The sequence below is a fragment of the Pongo abelii genome, chromosome 23 (genome assembly GCF_028885655.2).
Source record: "Pongo abelii isolate AG06213 chromosome 23, NHGRI_mPonAbe1-v2.0_pri, whole genome shotgun sequence".
Taxonomy (NCBI): Eukaryota; Metazoa; Chordata; class Mammalia; order Primates; family Hominidae; genus Pongo; species Pongo abelii.
Genome location: NC_085929.1, coordinates 48,642,546 through 48,658,922, shown reverse-complemented (window position 1 = coordinate 48,658,922; position 16,377 = coordinate 48,642,546). Strand labels below are relative to the sequence as shown.

At 43.8% G+C, this 16,377-nt stretch overlaps 1 protein-coding gene and 1 long non-coding RNA gene across 7 annotated transcripts in view; one reads left to right on the top strand and one right to left on the bottom strand.

Annotated features, from left to right (window-relative positions):
* TCF20 (transcription factor 20) overlaps window positions 1-16,377 on the top strand; it is a 181,242-nt gene that overhangs the window by 147,324 nt on the left and 17,541 nt on the right. The gene's annotated exons all lie outside the window — the stretch shown is intronic.
* On the bottom strand, window positions 6,839-16,339 carry LOC129052681 (uncharacterized). Of its 2 annotated transcripts, none has more exons than XR_008517803.2 (3): window positions 16,221-16,339; window positions 14,099-14,349; window positions 6,839-7,013 (listed from the first exon to the last, which is right to left on the bottom strand). It is a non-coding gene; the product is annotated as an uncharacterized LOC129052681 (long non-coding RNA). The 2 variants fall into 2 exon arrangements; XR_008517802.2 differs by lacking the exon at window positions 6,839-7,013 and adding an exon at window positions 10,087-12,536.

Genomic DNA, 16,377 nt, shown 5'->3' with positions numbered 1-16,377 from the left:
CTTCTGATGGACTAGCACCACCAGTGGGACCTGGGTCCAACGGTGGAGGCATTTCATCTGTGTTGCGTGTTTCACTGAGCAGCTAGTGGAAGTTTCTAGTAAAATGTATATTCATCTAACAAGTCTCAGGCCTGTTAATTGTGGCTGGCTCCCTAGAGGTGCCATGTGGTTCCAGACTCTGAAAGCTGTGATTGTGAACCTTAAATCTTAGTTCAGACAGATGTCAGGTGAAGGCCTCTGGTTTGCTTGAAAGTTATTTTTGTTTTTCATACAAAGCTGGTTGCTAGGATAATAGTGTAATTCATTAGGATAAGTGATAGGACAGTTTCCAAATTATTCTGTTTGCTTGTTTCTAGGTAGGGTTCTTTATTGAAATAATAAAAATATACTAATGCTTTGAAAGGGCAACCCCTCAGAAATGAAATGTATTTGTTTGCTGACATAAGACTTTGTGTCTCCCTCCTCTTCAGAGAGCAGGCCTGGGCATTTTAATCCACTATTATTTGTGAAAAGCAGATGGATTTAAAACCAGCTCACCTGTCACCTCATTCCCCAGGCAGCAAGTGCTGCCCAGCTGCACTCCCATTTTACCTGTTACACCACTTAGCACCCATGGGTCAAATCCCCCAAGTCACTCCAATAGTGGCAGGTCTAAGTGCCTCCTCATGAGGGTAGGCCAGACCTCTGAGACCTTACTGACACAGCCTTCCCTTTGCAGGTTACACAGACCCAACAGCATTCAGAACCTATGCCTCCCGGCACTTATGCAAATGCTCAGCTAAACTGGAGCTGCTCTTGGGGTGACTACCAGCTTATCTGATTGTCGTCCTCACCAGATAGGCTCCCCAAGGGCTGAGTTGGCCCCAGAGCCCACCCTAATGCCTGGCATGGGGGTGATCAGTGCAGGGTAAATTTGTGACTGACAGGTTCTTTAAGAGACACATAGAAGCAATGTAACCTCCAGTGGGAAGAGGTGGGCCTTTGGATGCCATTTAAATATGTATGTTTAAAAGTATGTAATATCGGGCTGGGCGCGGTGGCTCACACCTGTAATCCTGGCACTTTGGGAGGCCAAGGCAGGCGGGACCACCTGAGGTCAGGAGTTTGAGACTAGCCTGGCCAACGTGGGGAAACCCCGTCTCTACTGAAAATACAAGAGTTAGCTGGGCATGGTGGCGGGCACCTGTAATCCCAACTACTGGGGAGGCTGAGGCAGGAGAATCACTTGAACCGGGAGGTGGAGGTTGCAGTGAGCTGAGATCGCGCCATTGCACTCCAGCCTGGGTGACAAGAGCGAAACTCTATCTCAAAAAAAAAAAAAAGTATGTAATATTGGAAATAATTTGTAGATATGCTGGTCAGAATTTTAATCTACTTATAAAAAATTAAGGAGATGTTAAAGTGTGTTTTGGTAGTGAGACTGACTTTTGTTTTCCTGTATGCTACTTTATAGTTTTGGGGAAAATAATGAATGGGATGAGAGATGGATGACCAGCAGTATTCTTAATTTCTTGTCCTTGTGGTTCTTTGTAAGGCAGAGGAACAGGTTCTACCTTCATTATAGAGGGCATCTGTATGAGGCTTTGTTGTTCATGAGTTTCAGTGTATGTCTCTGGGGACAAAAATGTGAGTTGCCACTGGGTGAATGTAGTGCCACCTGAATGTTGAAAAACACAACTCCTGAATCCCCACCAAACCTGTTCTTCCTCCAGGGTCTCCCAAGAGAACAGGTTTGGTGGGGATTCAGGAGTTGTATTTTGTTCATGTTAAGTCTGAAATGCCTCCTAGACATTGAAATGCAGTATGACCATTTCAGAATGAAGGAATTTCCAATGGATAGTTTTTAGTAGGTAAAAGCAGCCCCACCTTATGTACAGTGAGCACTTGCATAAGTACTGGGAGGCATGGTCTATGGATACTGTGAGGTCTGTGTAAGTGTGGAGAAGCTACGCCTAACTCAGCCAAAGGGAAGGCTGAGTCAGTAAGGCCTCAGAGGCCTGCCCTCCCCATGTGGCACTTGGACCTGCCACTACTAGAGTGACTTGGGGGGTTTGAAGCGTGAGTGGCAGGAGAAATAGGCACATGTCAAGAACCACACTCTGCTGCTTTGCCAATCTCCTCCACCATGCCCTATGAAACTCAACAGTCCTCCAAGAGCACTCTCTTAGTTCTCTGCTCTGAACAACCACTTTGCCTGGCTTTCTCAGTAACACCACCTACCGCTACCCCCGCCCCCACCCCACACTCTCCCAGGCAGAAGCAGAGTCATTAATATTTAGCCCTCTCACTGTGGGCCAGGTGACAACTTGTTCCTTCACTGGGGTACATCAGGACAGGGATAAGCGTTAAGCATCCCTGGTAGAGACCTGAGGAACATCGTGCCAAGGCAGCCGGGGTTGTTGATAGGTATCTGTATCAACTACTCATGTTTGAGCTTCGCCTCCTTGGCAGGGCGAGGGTTTTAGCGGTGGCGCAGAAGCCCTTCTTCATTGAAGCAAATCATCTCCCAACAATGGAATCTCTCTGATTTGCTGACCCAGCATTCTGTTCTCTCAGAGCTACCTCATCCCTTCCCACCTTTGGAAAAAAGCTCCATTTAAGGTGAATATGCCAACAAAATCTTGTTGCTCAGCTCCAGAAGATTCTCTGTTTAAAATCTTCCAAATTAGCTGTAGAGAACCCCAGGAAATGATCCAGCCACAGAAAGATTCACCTTTCCTGTGGACCCCCCAAGGAGCTCTGAAACCACCAGCAAACACCCAGCTGTTGCCTTTAGCTCCTTAATTTGACTTGGGAACTCTGAAATCCCTTAGTCATTGGTGTATTTTCAGACAATTTCAATAATCTGACGAGTCCCATCCTCTACTTGTTGCTTTTTTCTAATCTCACTCTTGAAAGAAAAGTCATGTGATGGAACCACTTTTTATTATATGACCACCACACTGCCCAGAGACAAGGTCCGAAGGAGAGCACAGAGGCTCTTGAATTTACCAGACGGTCCTTGTTGGCAAAGAGTCATAATTACAGAATCTTGTAGGTCATATTTTATCCTTCATCCAAACATCTGTAGGAGTTGGCTTCTTGAGAAACTATAACATCACTTAGCCCCTAAGCCGAATTTCTTAACCTGTAAAATGGGGTTAATAACTGGACTGCCTTGTTAAGGTGTTGGATAAATGAAATCTGTCCTAACAATAGGCACTTAAATCTTGGGGCTGGGCATGGTGGCTCACACCTGTAATCCCATCACGTTAGGAGGCTGAGGTAGGAGGATTGCCTAAGCCCAGGAGTTTGAGACCAGCTTGGGCAACAAAGTGAGATGCCATCTCCACAAAAAATAAATCAGCCACGTGCAGTGGTAGGCACCTGTGGTCCCAGCTACTACTAAGGAAGTAGAGGCAAGAGGATTCCTCTAGCCCAGGAATTTGAGGTTGCAGTGAGCTCTGATTGCTCCGCTATGAGTACAGTGGCACAATCAAAGCTCACTGCAACCTCAAACTCTTTGGCTCGATGAATGAGTGACAGAGCGAGACCCTATCTCAAAAAAAAAAAGTATAGGTGGAGGAGGAGATATATTGAGGAATTATGCAGGATTTCTAAACTTGGTTATATTACTTCCAGATCTCTATTTTCTTCATGGAGACTCTTGGAGTTTCCTTTTTTTTTTTTTTTCCTTTTTGCTTTTTCCTTTTCTGTTGAAATGAGGATTGTACTCTTGCTGACTATCTTCCTAATCTGGTAAGAATCTTCTGAAACAGAAATGTAGAAGAAAATTTCCACATCTACGAAGATGAATTGAACCAATAGTTGTAAAACTTTCTTGAGGATAAGAAACAACCTGGGATGCTTCCCATTCAGTCTCTTCTGGGACAGTGTCCTCAGTCTGTTTTTTTTTTTTTTTTTTTTTTAACTCAAGCTTGGGACCATGCTGGTGCAGGTGGCAGAGTTACACTTTGAGAAATGCAAAAATCAACTCTGAAAACTGAAGGTTCATAAGCTAGTCACAGATTTGGGTGCCAAAGTTTCCATTCTAGTGTGGATGTAGTTTTTCCTTCCAGTAGGTTTCCAGGAAGAAAAGGCACCTGGTTGAGCATGACCTGTGGGAGTGACCTGAAATGAGATGTGAGGCTATGTCTCATGTTATTGCCAAATTAAATGACCCCACTGAAGCTTGGCTGAGAGGTGGCGGGGGCTGGCTTAGGATTTGAGGACCAGTATGGTAGTTTCATTGGCATTAGCTTCAGTATATCAAGATATCCTCGTTTTTGAAAGTTCCTTTCTGCTGGGACTCTATTTCCTGAGTAGCTGGGACTAAGTGCCTCCAGTGTCTGTCCTGTCAGGCTGCCCCTGCCTTTGAAAAACTTGCCACTTCCAGGAATAGGGTGGCTTTGCCTGACAATACCTCAACCTGTTTGAGAAGATGGACAGGCGAGAGCGTTGGTGAGATGGCAGTTGCTCCGGGTGCGAAAGAGGAAGGTAATATGAATGCAAGTAGGAAGAGAGGAGTAAAAATGAGAAAGACCTCTGGAGCCAAGTGTTTGGAACAGCTTTGGAGATTTCCGCTTCAGTATGATCTTCACAGATTTGAAATCTTGTTAAGGGAGTCCTATTGTGGCAGCAGGTTTGTCGTTTCTGCACTGAAACTGTAAACATTTCAGTATGGGTGCCTTGTGAATAAGCAGCTTCCAGTAATTGGCTTTCTGGAAGTACAGACCCAACTCCTGGGTTGGATGAGCCATGGAGAGAAGCAGATTACACCAAGAGTCACTTCCCTGGAGTGTAATTTCTTTAAAAAGATGCCTTCTTAGATTCAGAAAGCACAAAATGTAATCATTTCTCTTTATAAGCTAATCCACTGTTTGAGCAAAGGGTAAAATAAAAATAAGCTAGTGCAAGATCTTGTGCAACTTCAATTTCAGTGTTTTAAACTATGTCTGTAAGTGTTTCTCTCCCTGTACTTGAGAAAAAGCTCTTCTCTTTCTTCATCACAGGGCTGCCACAGGTCTCCTACTCCTGCTGGGTTCAGCCTTTTCTCAGGTTCTCTGCTTTTATTCAGAGGAAAAGTGCTAATCAATGGCTTATACCTAGTCCTGGACTCTAGCACTCTGTGCCCTTCCTTTCTAATTTCTTAAAGGGCACAAGCTCCTTTTAATATGGAAAAACTCCGTTAGACAAAATATATAAGGTTTTCAGCACAGTTGCAATTTTCTTTTGGGGCCATAAAAGAAACCCTCTGATTAGGATTATTTTAATGGAGTATATATAACTATAGATAAGATAAAATGCAGGCTGGGTGCAGTGGCTCATGTCTGTAATCCCAGCACTTTGGGAGGCCGAGGAGGGTGGATCACTTGAGGTCAGGAGTTCGAGACCAGCCTGGCCAACATGGCGAAACCCTGTCTCTACTAAAAATACAAAAGTTAGCTGGACGTGGTGGTGGGCGCCTGTAATCCAGTTACTTTAGAGGCTAAGGCAAGAGCATCACTTGAACCCAGGAGGTAGAGGTTTCGGTGAGCCAAGATCTCGTCACTGCCACTCCAGCCTGGGCAACAGAGTGAGGCTCCGTCTCAAAAATAATAATAAAATGCAAACTGTGTTTCAGAAAAAAAGGCAAGTTTGGTTAGCACAAAGAAACATCATTAGTGACACCTGTGTTGGCCTTCTGAGTTATGAGACTTCGTATTAACATTATAACAAACTATGTATACATTTTGTGCAAGAGAAAAATTACCAAACCAGGCCTTCTTGAGTAATGCTTTAATTTTCCAGAAGGGACAAAGATTGGATTTAACTTAAATTGAGGCAAATGGATGTATTTTATTTGGGAAATTGTTTGTTGTTCCTCCTTTGTTTTGCCTCCGTAAATTTATTAATGCAGAACCTGAACGCTTTAAACCCAGGATAATTAGAGTTACGGTGTTATACAACATTAAAAACCCACAGCAAGTGGCTGATATCTGCCTACCATATCTGCAGTTGAAGTTCATACCATGTGTGATAATTATGAACTTTCTTTTTTGTGGGCACCTTGGTAGAAATAATTAGTATCACCTGCCATATTTTCACATGTTACTTAAACATTATCATCAATAAAGTGTACATACTAAAGCAGATAGCTGAGGGTGGGGAATAAGTGGTTAAATACTGTGCCTCACCTGTAAAATACGCTCTGAATAGACAAAAGGAAGCCCTTTGTGTGGCAGCATAGCTGGATTTGGTTTAATAGCAATAGTAGATTGTTAGCTTTAACTCTTCCTGGATGTCTGTGCTGCTGCCCAGAGCCTTGCAGACAAGCACAGAGGGCCTTTGTAGTTTCAAGGGACCATCCATTCCACATGGGACTAGAGAGTAACAGAAAATGACTAGGTATCAGTGCTGGCACTTCCTGGGAAGTATCTGCAGGGTGTGTGTGTGTGTGGTGTGTGTCAGTCAAGGTCTTGCCCGGTCATCCAGGCTGGAATGCAGTGGTGTGGTCATAGTTGGCTGCAGCCTTGACCTCATGGGCTTGAGCAGTCCTCCTGCCTCAGCCTCCTGAATAGCTGGGACTACAGGCGAGTGCCAACACACCCAGCAAATTTAATTTTATTTTTCGTAGAGACAGGGCCTCTCTTTGTTGCCCAGGCTAATCTTGAACTCCTGGCCTCAGGCAGTCCTCCCACCTCAACCTCCCAAAGTGCTGGGATAACAGACATGGGCCACCTTACCTGGCCCTGTTCAGGTTCTTTTGCCCAGATCAGTGTCTTTAAATAGCAGAAGATACCCCCACCGTGCCCTTTTTTCCCAACTGGGTATTATCCCCAGTGTACTGTTGAGAAAATCGAGACTTAAATTAACTTGCCTAGGCTCCTGTACCAGTGAGAGACAGGGCCAAGTATAAGTTTCTTTTAGCCCTGCTGCTGTTCCAGATCAGCAGCTTCAGTGGACAGCTCCGCTCCAGTGAAAAACTCCGAGAACTTCCTCTCCACCCCAGCTTTCTCTCTTTTCCTTATTTCATGTCTTTGTTTTTAGACTGCCTAAATTTGAGGTAAAAATCAAAAAAGATTTCTGATAAGGAAGATCTGAATATAAGGAAGGCACATAGAGGAATTGTCAGTTAAACTAACTGGAACAGTTTCTTTGACTGGATTTGTTGTTGTTGTTGTTGTTGTTGTTGTCCTCTACTTTAGGAGAAGTAAAATGACACAGAAAGCTTGCTAGCAAAGATTTATTTTAAAAAGCAAGTTTTAGGCTATATCCTGGGATCACTTTGATAAAGCCTAGTCTCTTCCTCGTGTCTTACAAGAATACTCTTAATACAGAATCATAACTCTAAGGCAATGGAAAACAATCAGTTTACTCACTCTTTATGACTCAGGTCAAGCTACAGTCCCTCAAGAATGCTTTCCTGACCTCCTTAACTAGGTTAGTGACATTACCTCTGTGCTCTGAAGTACTGTTTACATCACTGTTGAAATTTTGCTTTACCCCCAGATCATTCTGTGAGCTCCTGGAGGGTAGACACTAGGTGAACTTTGGCTCCCCATTTCAGCCCCTGCACACAGGCATGCAATAAAAATTTGTGGAATGAATAAAAAGAAAAGATGATTATACTTCTGAAGTCGATACCATCAACTCTTAAGGGAACTTAAATATCAAAGAAAAGAGCACTGAGAATAAAAGGCACCTTGATCACACAGTGTCTTACAACCTTTAGAGAAACCTGCACATCAAGGGGAAAGACCAGCCTGATCAAGTTCTTATTAATTTTCATCCAACCCATGTTTCTGCTTTCTGGACATTGCAGTTTTATGCTGTGGAATCAGGATTCACACATTAATAAGGCAAATTAAAAGTCCCAGAGAACAGCTCGTTAGGAAGTCAAACTGCCTTCTTCACATTCAGTAGAGTAACTTATACTTTATGATTCTGAAGAAGCATGGGTCTAGTGTTTTTACCTTCGTTAGCCAAGGGTTACCTTCACATTACTGCAGAGGTCCCTTCCTCATAACACAGCTCACGGGTGAGACTCTGGATTTTTCTTTTTTTTTTTTTTTTTTTTTTTTTTTTTTTTTGAGACGGAGTTTCACTCTTGTTGCCCAGGCTGGAGTGCAATGGCATGATCTCTCACTGCAACCTCCGCTTCCCAGGTTCAAGCTATTCTCCTGCCTCAGCCTCCCAAGTAGCTGGGATTACAGGCATGCACCACTACGCCCAGCTAATTTTTGTATTTTTAGTAGAGACAGGGTTTCACCGTGTTGGCCAGCCTGGTCTCAAACTCACGACCTCAGGTGATCCACCCACCTCGGCCTCATAAAGTGCTGGGATTACAGGCATGAGCCATCACGCCCGACCCGAGAATCTGGATTTTTTAAAGCAACAATGGCATAAAGAGAGGTTATGTGACAGAATCTTCTGGAGAAAAGACCTCCTTCCCCAGCTGCATCTTAGACCTACTAACTTTTCATTATTTGTTTGCTCAGTGTTAAAATGAATAAGTCCATTGTATAAAGCTGTGTGTATTCTGAATATGTTCTTCATCTGCTCAAGATTGTGGCTAATTTCTGACATCCTCTGGTAGATGAAGTACAGAAACACAAAGAAGGACATTCTTAATGAAGGAAAAAAGTCCTTTAATCTCAACCCTTCTAACCTGATGGAAAACATCATAACTTTACTATAAACTGCAGACAGGCTGGTCCCACCTTATGGGCACAAAGACATTGGAAGGGAAATAAGGGAACGGGCTTTCTTTGTGGATCAAAACAGAATCCAAGGATGTAGCTGATAGATGCTGCCAAAACGGCCACACTCAAGAGATTTGGACCTTGGTCAGGCTTTCTGTGCGTTTTGTACCACTTCTGGGGCCAGCTACCACCCAACCCCCACTCAGCCACAGAGACACTTATTACAGGTTTATAATGTGACTTGAAAGGCTTTCCCAAAGAAACAAATACTTGTCAGGATCTGTAGCAGAGCCACGTTTTGATTGGGGCTTTTATGGGAGGAGAATGGTGATCTAAATATATAATTTTATTTCAAATTATGCCTGAAAGATGATCAGATTAAAGAAAGTTTGTGTGAGTGTTTTCATCGGCTTGTGTTGGTGGGAAGCAGATGACTGGGTCCCAGGAGGCAGAGAAGATGAACTATTGGGCCCTAAGTGTGTTGTAAGGAATAGTACCATCTGTTGGACCTAAGATCCACATGACAGCAGAGGGTCCAGAATCAGCCACGGCAGGTTATTCTAGATTACTCTAATGTGAGTGGGGACAGGTTTGGAGAAGTATGGCTAGGAGCACCTGACAGGTGACTCTGATGCACGCAGCAAAGGCGTCATTGGTGCCCAGGTCTGCTCTCCACATAACAGAGGAGAGTACAACAAGCAAGCCTGTGAGGCGGTTTTTCTCATTCTAGTTGTGCTCAATATGCCATTTTGGGGCAGTTTTCAATGCTTTCGAAATCCTGCTAGAATTTAATTTGTATGCAGTTGTGTGTCGTTATTAGTCCCCATTTATTTAACATCTTTTCTTCCAATGCAAAATGCTTTAGAAAGCTTTAAAAATAGTTCTTAATTTGTATTGGTCCTGGATAGGAGAATTGAGAGGGGAGATGTAATGAAAGTAATAGTAAATAGTAGCCAAGAAGTGAAGTGTCCGGAGACTTGGCCAAGAACTGACCTTCCACACCGTCGGAGATGAAACGTTACTGAAACGTACAGCAGCTAGACTTACCAAAAGGTGTCCAGACCCATGCAGGGTCTGCTTGTTTAAGGCAGATTGTAGGAGAAAAATTACTTAACAAAAAATTAACTTTTAACTGTTTGTCTTAATTTAATAGACTGTACTTTGTATTATATCTGATTTTGATAACAGTAATTGCCAAAGTATGACAGAGATGAATGTATGTTTTATGTAATTTTTATTTAAAAGTTCTAATAATTACATAACTTTCTAGTTTATAAAACACTTTTATGGTTATTTTACACAGCAGCTTTATGCAGAAGGCAAAGCAAATACTGTTATCCCCATTTTACAGATGATAAAATTGTCCTGGTGACTTTTGGCTTTCACACATGTGCTGACACCCTCAGTTTTTTTCTCCAGTAGCCCTGTGCTGCATCATACCTGGACAGTATGCACATTAGACCAACCACATTTATTCTAAAAAGCTAGTCAAGCCTGGAACTTTTGTCTTAAGTACACACAATTAGCCTTTAGCCAGTGAATGGCTGGCTGATATTTCATACTGACATCATAATTGATTAAGTGTGTATTTAATGGATTCAGTTTCTGAAACTGGCACTTTTGTTGGAGCAGCTGTGGGACATAAGTGCAGCTTCTAAATCCATGTACCATACCTTGAGTAGCATTGAGTAAATGGACCTGAGAAGAACTGGACAACTCTCTGTCCCTCTGAGGTTGACTGGGAAGCCTTGGTGGTACTGGGCTGTGGTGCAGGGTCCCAGAGGCTGGTGCCAGAGCCCATTCCCTGAGTCTTTGTGTTAATGGCAAGTTAAATGTGCTCCAGCCAGTCTCATGAGCTTTTCATGAAGAAGCGTAAGGAGATTGTCTAGCTCTAAGGAAGTAAGGACCAAAACACCTAGGGCTATGTATATATTGCTTTGGTAACACTTTGAAGTAGTCTTTAAGAAGCTTGATAGGACGCACAGTTGCATCAAAGAAATGCTCACAGGGCCTTGAAGGGTAGCTCCTTGTATGTAGCCCATCTAGCTGCCACCTAGTTGGCATTGATAGCTGGGGTGACAGAGGCTTCCATCCTAGATGTAGGAGGCATAATTAAAAGGACAAAACACTTCTTGCTGGTGGCCAAAAATGAACACGTAACCTTGTTCCACATTCTCCAAGCTCCACCAGCATCAGTTTTGTAACTCATTGAAGAGTATCCTCATTAGTTGTCTTCAGACTCTCAAGTTTGTCAGACATTGCATTCATTCCATCAGCCCACATTTACAGTGCCTATGGTGTGCCAGTCCTTGGGGGTGCAAGAACAAGTCACAGTTTAGGGGAGGTGGACAAACATGAGTAAGTAAATATTGTGAGCATGAGCAGAAGTGTGTGCCATGCTGGATAAGAGCCGTCTTAGGCACAGTAGTGGAAGGGTAATCTGCAAGGCTTGAACAAAACCAGTCATCAGTGTGCTATAATACTACTATGACCCAGTTGCTTTGGTGTTCTGAGGCTGCTCTGAGATGCTAATTAAACAGGGTGATTATTCAGGTTGCTGTTATATCTCATAAGAAAGAGCCTTTCTGTGAATGAGCAGGCGTCAGGCTTGTAGAAGTCTCCCTTGAAGCTTCCCTCAGATGAGGATTAAACAACTCTAGTTGATTCAGTCCTTGCAGTTTGCCACCTCAAGTCAGCGAGCCCTGCCTCTGAGACAGTGACAGAGGCTGGTGAAAGGTTCAAGCTCTGTATCTGGGCCACTTTCCATTTAAACATGCCCCAAAACTAATAATACCTTTTATAATTTATTTCCCAAGTTTAGAGTATCAAAAAATGTGAGGTTCTTATTAGAGTTCTTTAAAAATAGTTTTTATTCCTTTCCATAATAAAAAATTTACTATTAAAAGATTTTGAAGTTTGGGCCATTCCTTATTTTTAAAATGTGTCTTAATTTAGAAATCATGCTTGGAGCCCCCAACATGTCTCGTTCTTCCTGGGGAGCAGTATTGTATGGACTTACCTCTGTTTGGAGTGAATGTAGTAACATTGTGGTCAAAAACAAAGGATATTTAGCTGTGCAGTGACTTTAATATATTATTTGTAGCATAGGAGGATGATAATGCAAATAGCTACTTCAGGTAAAAAGTATAGAATAAAAATTTAATTAGAAATTGTACTAGCCTGGGTATTGATTTTTGGGTAGAAGGGAAAACCTTACACATGGAAGATACTATAGATAAGTATTTATATTCTATCTTTGGCAGCTGGCACCTAGAAAGTACTTTTCAAATGCTGGATAGTTGAGTGAATGAAGGGGGCTAACAGGCGTCATGGTATGGTATGAATAAAGTTGAACTTGGGGTTCAGAAGAAAAAGGGGTGAAGTTCTAAGTTCTCTTACTACCTATGTGATCTTTAGCAGGTCACTTTGCTTTAGCCTCTGTTTTTTCTACAAGAAAAACAGATGTCAAAGACCCAGAGTTCCTTCTTTACTGATCTCCTGATTTCACAATTTGCCTAGTGAAATTGTAGGTTTCACTAGGCAAATTGAGGGAGAAATCTGTTGCATTAAAGAACCTAAGGCCAGGTGCGGTGGCCGATGCCTGTAATCCCAGCACTTTGAGAGGCTGAGGTGGGCAGATCACCTGAGGTCAGGAGTTCAAGACTAGCCTGGCCAACATGGTGAAACCCCATCTCTACTAAAAATACAAAGATTAGCCGGGCATGGTGGCGGGTGCCTGTAATCCCATCTACTCGGGAGGCTGAGGCAGGGGAATCGCTTGAACCCGGGAGGTGGAGGTTGCGGTGAGCCGAGATCATGCCATTGTACTCCAGAGCGACAAGAGCGAAACTCCATCAAAAAAAAAAAAAAAACCTAAGAGGAAAATGAACAATCACTTGAGAGTCTTGGGAAATCCCCATGTATTAGTTTTCTATCATTGTCATAACACATTACCACAAACTTGTTAATACAGTTCTGCTTACAGTTCTGTAGGTTCAAAGTCCAACACAGGTGTCTTACTGGGCTAGAATTGAGGTGTGGGCTGGGCTGTGATCTTTTCCAGAGGCTTAGGGGAGAACATGCTTCCTTGCCTTTTAAAAATTCTACAGCTGCCGCCCTGTCCCTTCTCCCATCTTCGAGGCCAGCAGCATTGCACCTATGACCCTGCTGCCAAATCATCAGGTCTCCCTGAAGCTGACAACTCTAACTCCCTCTGGGGGAAGTCATTTGCTATTATGGACCTGTGTGATTAGATTGGGCCCACCTGGGTAACCTAGCATATTCTTCCCATCTCAAGGTCCTTGACTTAATCTCACCCACAAAGTTGATTTTATATATAAGATCACAGGTTCTCAGGATTCTGCCTACCATATCCTAAGATCTGATTACTCTGTAGGAGACAGAACACTGAATGGCTCTCAGGAAACCAGTAATCCAGTAATCCTAGCTCAGCCAGTCATTGTGTCTCTCTGAGTTTCTTTTTTCCACATCTGAAAAGTTAGGGAGTTGAATTAGACCAGTGGTCCTCAAACTGCATTGTGCATCAGAATAGCCTGGAGGATTTCTCACAACACAGATTTAGGTGGGGCTCAAAAATGTGCATTTCTGCCAAGCGCAGTGGCTCACGCCTGTAATCCCAGCACTTTGGGAAGCCAAGGCAGATGGATCACTTGAGGCCAGAAGTTCAAGACCAGCCTGGCCAACATGTTGAAACCCCGTCTCTAGTAGTAAAAATACAAAAAGTTGCCAGGTGTGGTGGTTCATGCCTGTAATCCTAGCTACTTGGGAAGCTGAGGCACAAGAATCACTTGAGCATGGGAGTCGGAGGTTGCAGTGAGCCAAGACTGCCGCTGCACTCCAGCCTGGGTGACAGAACGAGACTCTGTCTCAAAAATAACCCAAAAAACAAAACTGCATTTCTGACAAGTCCTTGAGTGTTGCTGATGCTGCTGTTCCAGAGGACCACACTTCAAAAACCACTGAACTAAACTGTGTTTAAGGATCTTTAAGTCCCTAATACAGCCTGAGAGTCTTTCCCCTTTGGATGCAGTGTTATAAATTAATCATAGTGGAGTTTGCGCACTGCTTGCCAGGTTGTGGGGTTGAGGTAGGAAGCAAATGGACGTTGTTCAGATCTAAGCTCCATGTCTTCTCTTTCCTCTTGTAAACTGGGATGGTGACGAGGCCTGCTGTGTGGTTGCTTTTCATGAGATGGTCTTTGTAGATTATCTAGCATATGTCTGACACTTGTTCATCTTGGGTCACATTTACTTAGCACTTTTGACCCAGCCACCATTTTAAGCCTGAATTAATTCATTTAACCCTTATGACATTTCTGTGAGGTGAGTGCTATTATTAGTCCCATGTCTGTAGGTTGAGGAACAAAGGTTAGGAGTTTGGCCAAGAAGGCAGAGCTAGAAAGTGGAGCCACTTACCAGGCAGTTATTTAGGTTCCAGAGCATGCATACTTAACCCTTCTACAGCAGCACCCAAGTTTCCTGTAACAAGGCTAGAGGTGACCTGGTCCTGGGTTTGGGTGATTTAGTGCTTGACAGTGTCATGGTAGGCCCAGGTCTCTCCATCTTGCCACTCGTCTGTCCTCAGCAGGCTGGCTTTGTCTTCAGGGCTGTCCCCTCATGGTGATACTGTGGCTGCCACAGATCCCACTGTCTAGTCCTCACAGAGGCTGCGCAAGAAAAATTACCTGTTCCTCCCTCTTGTCTCTTTTTGAGAGGGTGAAACTTTCATACTTGTAATCCTAGCACTTTTGGAGGCTGAGATGGGAGAATTACTTGAGCCCAGGAGTTCAAGAACAGCCCAGGCAACACAGTGAGACCCCATCTCTACAAAAACATTTTTTGAAAAAGCTGGATATGGTAGCACACACCCTGTAGTCTCAGCTACTCGGGAGGCTGAGGTGGGAGAATCACCTGAGCCCGGGAGGTAGAGACTACAGTGAGCCATGATGGTGCCACTGCACTCCATCCTGGGTGACAGAGCAAGACATCGTCTCAAAATATATATTTAAAAAAAAAAAAAAAAAAAAAAAAGGTGGGGGGGAGTGCAAAATGTTTTCAGAAGCCCTTTTTCCTGCAGACTTTCCTACCAGAAATGCTTGACCATACCCATTCCTAAATGGCCACCACTCACTGTGATTCATCCCCCAGGGTAGGGAGGGCCATATCTTTGGGCTCCTTGAGTAAGAAAGTGGCAGCAGGAGGCCGGGTGCGGTGGCTCACTTGAGGTCAGGAGTTTGAGATCAGCTTGGCCAATATGCAAAACCCCATCTCTACTAAAAATACAAAAATTAGCTTGGCGTGGTGGCACACGCCTGTAATCCCAGCTACTCAGGAGGCTGAGGCAGGAGAATCGCTTGAAACCGGGAGGCAGAGGTTGCAGTGAGCCAAGATTGCGCTACTGCACTCCAGCCTGGGCGACAAAGCAAGACTCCATCTCAAAAAAAGAAAGTGGCAGCAGACATGGCTGCAGGTTGGCCACCGATGGACTACCCACACTCCCTTCTCTGAAGTTGATAGTGAGTCCTTTTGATTCTGAGATGCTCTGTGGCACTGACAAAGGTCGACAGAGTCTAGGGCTACTAGAAATGCTGTGAACTTGTCCTTGGTTTACTCCAGACCAAATGATCTTTTTTCTCTTAACAAGGGTGCAAGGGCACATGATAAACGTTTACTGATTATGGGCACCCAGAAGGACCTTGGTCTTCTGAGAGCAGGGCAAAGCTTTTGAAGGACTAATCTCTTCCAGCCCTTGTTCCTACCTCTTTTGTCTCTGGAGGGTGCCAGAGATGATCATCCAGAATCTCAGCTCTGACCTGGAACAAGTTATTTTCCCTTTGCTGTCTCAAGAGTTTCACGTGAAGTGTTAGGAGTGCCTGCCAGGTGGAATAGTGCAGAGGGCTGGATGAGATCATTCAATCTGAGCGTGGCAAGTGCTTGGGCTTTGCTGTTGCTGGCGTTAGTGTAGTTTTCCATCAGTATCTGTGTCGGGGGCCTGAGCCAGCTCAGTGTAATTGCTTAGGGAACACTTTTATTTTTCATAGAAGCAGGAACAAGTTTCTGTCTCTTCCAGCTAGTCTTGCTGGTTATGTGCCTCTGCTACCTGAAGAGCCAGCATCCTTAGTAGGGTCACATGTGGTTGAGTTTTATGAATATGTTTGTTGCTGATAGGACACATTTCTTACCTGACAGGATGAGCACTCACAGCAGCCACATCACAGGGCTGACAGAGATGTGCCCCACTTTAAGAAAACCTGACCATATAAGGAGGAGTGTCTCAATTACAAAATAATGTCTCACTTAGCCAGAAATTCATGGCAGGTTTTCTGGTGCATTTAAAATAAGATTCATGTATAAAAATACCATTGCACACAGGAGCCCATATTTTCTGAAAAGGGAAAATATACTTGTATTGGGCATTTGGGGTAAGTAGATCAAAAATAAAAATAAAATCTTCTTACAAATACAAGAACTAGAAACCAAATTCCACTTCTAATTCTAAAAGGTTTATATATAACTCTACTACCTTACCCTCTCTTACCCCAGATTTTCACAGCAGAAGTAAACAGGGAAGATCTGCAAGCCGCTCACGATAGCAGCAAGGAAGTGCCTGGCATAGTGTGTGGGTGGGTGGATGGCGGGGGCACCAGAGGCAGAGCTGGGGACCCCACTCTGGCATGTCCTTTATGACATGGATT